Here is a 5014-nt window from a genome sequence, read left to right as displayed (position 1 = left end):
AAGCTTCATTTGAATAAATTCCAAAACCTCGGTTAACTGTATCAACGACCAAATCCTCAGGAGGAGGCTCCATCGTTGGAGCCATCGTTGGAGCCATGTGTAACAGGAATTGGGAATTGGAACACATAGGTTGGCGATTCAAGCCCAGTTAGATGGAGCTAGTGAAGTGTGGCGTCTAATTTGTTACTTTTGAGCACTCACATAGCTTAGTTCTGTTGGATGTTAGTTTTGAGATCTCATGTAGCTTAGTTCTATTGAATGGTCTTTGTTGCTGGAAGCTTTCCACCTAGAACTCTTAATAAACCTTGAGCGGAGTAGCATTTATTTGGATGTTGTTTTCCTTCAAACTAGGGAATTATGCAATGGAATTCCAGCTTGGCAAATGTTGTTGTTTAACATGTAATTATTCATTGAATTATGAGTGCGTTGGTCATAATAATGCATAATAGGTGCTGGAACACTTGTGACTTTTTAAAGTAATTGGGTGCTGTTGAAGCACTTCATCCAATTGGAGCTGTTCTTCTAGATTTGGTATTAGGATCAGTGAAAAGATTTGCGTTTAGCATATGAATAGAAAGAATTATTGGATTTTAAACCAGTGCCTGAACAGGTGGGATCTAACATGGTTTGGGATTGGTGCTGGAATCTTTGTCCTAACAGGCCAAGAAGCTCATTATCAAGTAGGTCCTGCTATAGTGTTGTCCTATGTTGTTTCAGGCCTTTCGGCGATGCTGTCTGTCTTCTGCTACACAGAATTTGTAGTTGAATGGCCGGAGGATCTTTTGCTTACCTGCGAGTTGAATTAGGAGATTTTATTGCTTTCCTTACTGCAGGAAACATATTCTTGAAGGGCATTGTTGGTGGTGCAGCTGTAGCCAAAGCTTGGACTTCTTACTTTACTACGCTTCTGAACCACCACCACCCCTATAACTCATTGCGGATTTTAGCACCTCATCTAGCAACTAATTTCAACCTCTTGTACCCAATTGTTGTGGCAGTGCTGTTCATCACTGCAACACTTGCAATGTTAAGCACCAAGAAGACACCAGTCTTCAATTGGGTTTCAACAGCATTAAACACAGCAGTTATATTATTTGTGATAATTGCAGGATTTGTTCATTCAAACCCTGCCAACTTGACACCCTTCTTTCCTTATGGGGCAAAAGGAGTCTTCCAAGCTGCTGCAATCGTTTATTTTGCATATGGTGGATTCGACAACGTTGCCACCTTGGCTAAAGAAACCAAAAATCCGTCAAGAGATATTCCATTGGGTCTGCTTGGATCCATGTCAATAATCACAGTGATTTACTGCTTGATGGCCCTGTCATTGAGCGCAATGCAGAAATATACAGAGATAGACCCAAATGCAGCCTATGTTGGGTTTGGGTGTCTTGTATTCTGTGGGTCCATGTAATTATGGTTTTAGATTGTATTTGTAATTGAAACAGTGTTTGGGTCAATTACTAGTACTGGGGTAAAATTGTAATTACATTGGGATTAGGGTTTTAGGTTTCCCTATATATAGTCTCTGTGGGATAATATATAGGCATCAATCTCTGTAGGAGATTGGGGAATCAATCCCTGTAGGGGATTGGGAACCCATCATGAGGATAAGGATTGGGGGCAAGCAAAGGGTAACACTTTGTGGGTGTGAGAGTGGTGTGAGGTTTCCTAAAACTAGTGAAACTCCTTTTTCTCTCTGGTGGACGTAGGCATGGTTTTGCCGAACCACGTTAAATTTTCTTGTGTGCTTTGCTTGTGTTCTTCTCTGTTCGTGGTTGTGCATCCATTATCTCTAACAAGTGGTATCAGAGCGAGGTTCGGTGGATCGTCGCTGGAGGTGTGCGAAGATCTAGAAAGAAATGATAGGTGCCAGGAGAACGAAGAAGGCTTCGACGGTTTAATCGAAGATACGATTCTAGATCTAGAATAGTTAAGTTTTTTAATATTTTTTCTTGTAGTTTGATCGGATTAGATCGCTTTAAAAAATTTTGAGAAGAGGGCGGTCCGACTGAAGTTGGATTGTAGGTGTTTGCTCGATAGAGTGGATTTTTTGAAGTTTATTTTTTACTTTTTTTCATTAAAGTGGTTACATATCTTTTGAAAAAAAAAAGGTTGAGAAGTTGAGTTTGGAGAACGTGGAAAGTGGAACAGTAGAAGAAAAAAGAAAAGGACAGAAAAGGGATTTTTTTTTTGTTTTTTTATTATCGGATCGTATCGTGCAGATTGTTTCCACAAGATTTTGTGTGAAGGTTTTTTGTACAGAGTTAAGAGTTCCTAAGGTTTTTGGGCGTTCCGGACTCAATGGAAGTGACGGATCGAGGAGATTTTGCTCCGTTGGTATTAATTTTGTGTATTCGTATGGAAATCAATGGTGAGATTCTTTCAGTTGATTGATGGGTATGAAAGCCACAGATCATGTAAATTGTACAGGATTGCAGGTAGTGTTGAAACAGGTGGAGCTCCAGTTGACATTTTGGCAAGGGGTACAGATAGACAGAATTTGCAGGTTGTTTAGGCGCAAAACAAGGGCAAATCTGGAAAGAAGCGAGTGACTTTCGCTTTGGATTTTGTGAGTGGCAGTGATCTCTCGGAGCCGGCTGTGACAGGAGAGATGGAGTCACATCACGTCGTATAACGGTGATGAGCTGTATGGGACACCCCAGGTGGGGGGTGTGCGTCATGCTGGTTTAGTGATGGCGGTAACTAAAGCATCCTTGGAGGGGATGTGGGCCATGAGGTAAGGTGTGGTGGATACACAAAGACGGGTGATTGCAGAGAGACATCATCAACGGTTTTCTTCAATGTAGTTTGCAGAATTCAAGCCAAGGTGGAGATTGTTGGGTTTGGGTGTCTTGTATTCTGTGGGTCCATGTAATTATGGTTTAAGATTGTATTTGTAATTGAAACAGTGTTTGGGTCAATTACTAGTACTGGGGTAAAATTGTAATTACATTTGGGATTAGGGTTTTAGGTTTCTCGATAAATAGTCTCTGTGGGATAACATATAGGCATCAATCTCTGTAGGAGATTGGGGAATCAATCCCTGTAGGGGATTGGGAAACCCATACTAAGGATAAGGATTGGGGGCAAGCAAAGGGTAGCACTTCGTGGGTGTGAGAGTGGTGTGAGGTTTCCTGTAATTAGTGAAACTCCTTTTTCTCTCTGGTGGACGTAGGCATGGTTTTGCCGAACCGCGTTAAATTTTCTTGTGTGCTTTGCTTGTGTTCTTCTCTATTCGTGGTTGTGCATCCATTATCCCTAACAGCATACTCTGTTGCATTTCAGGGTGGGGGGATGCAAGGGCGGACATATGAAGGGGCTGGAGGGGGCCATGCCCCCCCCCCCCCGGATTTTTAAAATTTTATACATATTCCCTTAATTCCTTTAATTTTTCCGATTTTTTTTTCTGACATGTGAAATGTCACTATTTGGCCCCCCTCCAATATTGTGAACAATTTTTAAAATGATGGGTATAAATGTCATTCCTAATAAAAAATTAATTCATCAATCCCTATTTACTCTCCCCTCTCTTCTCTCTCATCTTTTCTTCCTATTTATTCTCTTCTGTTTCTATAAACGTGGGTTAAAGGAAATTTTTGAAAAAAAAATCTTACGAGGTATTCAAAAATCAAAATGTTATTTCTAATTAAAAACTAATTCTTCAATGCCTATTTATTCTCCTATATCCCCTCCCCTCTATCCTCTTTTTTTCTTATTTATTCTCTTCCTTTTCTATAAGCGTGGCTTAAGAAAATTTGGAAAAAAATCTACTCCACAATTAGTCTCTTTCTCAATTTATTTATTGTTTCTCTTTTTCTCTTTTCTTTTTTGGTTATTCTTTTTATTTAATTTTATATTCTATGTTTCTTTATTTCTTCTGTAATTTTTGTTATTTGATTTTGTATTGTGAATAAAATGTTTATAGTTAGTAGGTAACTAGTTACCATTGATTTGCATCTCTTACCTAAAAATTTTTTTTGGTTTACATCACTTACTAAAGAAATTTTTGGTTTGCATCTGACTTTTTAAGATTAAGTCATGTGTATATATATTTTTATATTGTTGCTTTAATTTTACCTATATTTTGTCAAAAAAAATATCATTATCAATAATTTTTTTTTCTTTCTAAATATGTGTGGGCCCTACAAAATATATGTGGGTCTATTATTTAATTTAATAAAATAATTTAGAGGTAGGACCCCAAATGGGAAGGTTATCTAGCCTTCATTCTTCGGCCCCCACTATTGCATCCTGGGTCCGCCACTGGGGGATGATTTGGGCACAGTATTTTGTATCTCTAGGTGCACTTAAGGGAATGACCATTGTTTTATTGATGAGAGCACTTGGCGAGGCTTGCTATCCCACTCACATCGCAAGGTCTCACATGATTCCGCCTTGGTTTGCTCTTGTCCACCCAAAAATAGGTACACCCATCAATGCCACCCTATTGATCAACATTTTAAGTGCCTGTACTGCTTTCTTCTCCAGCTTGGATATCCTATCAAGCATGGTATCCATCAGTACACTCTTTATTTTCGCATTGATGGCAATTGCACACTTAGTAAGGAGATACTATGTTAGAGGAATTACTCCTCAGAGAAACCTCTACAAGCTAGTAGCTTTTCTGCTGATCATCATTGCTTCCTCAATGGGTACTTCAGCTTACTGGGGCTTGAGGCCTGATGGTTGGTTTGGTCATGTTATTACTGTTCCATTCTGGTTTGGTGTGACGCTGGGGATCGCAATATTTGTGCCTCAGCAGCGGACTCTGAAAGTCTGGGGGGTTCCTCTTGTTCCTTGGCTGCCATCCTTGTCCATAGCAATGAACCTGTTCTTGATGGGTACTCTTGGGTCTCAGGCTTTTGTGAGGTTTAGTATCTGTATGATTGTAATGCTAGTTTACTATTTGTTGGTTGCTGTACATGCTACTTATGACCTGGCTCAGCAAATTGCAAACCCACATTCAGCAAAGGTTGTTCAAGTTAACAACAGAGGAAATGAAGAAGCTTAA

At 39.6% G+C, this 5014-nt stretch overlaps 1 pseudogene; it reads left to right on the top strand.

The window, feature by feature from the left end:
• The first annotated feature begins 566 nt into the window (after positions 1-566).
• Positions 567-5014, top strand: LOC149012053 (cationic amino acid transporter 5 pseudogene; annotated as a pseudogene).

The sequence above is a fragment of the Hakea prostrata genome, chromosome 7 (assembly GCF_041222555.1).
Source record: "Hakea prostrata isolate BN-2017 chromosome 7, UWA_Hpros_2, whole genome shotgun sequence".
NCBI classification, from domain to species: Eukaryota; Viridiplantae; Streptophyta; class Magnoliopsida; order Proteales; family Proteaceae; genus Hakea; species Hakea prostrata.
The sequence above is the reverse complement of the archived record's forward strand: the minus strand, read 5'-3'. Positions and strand labels throughout refer to the sequence as shown.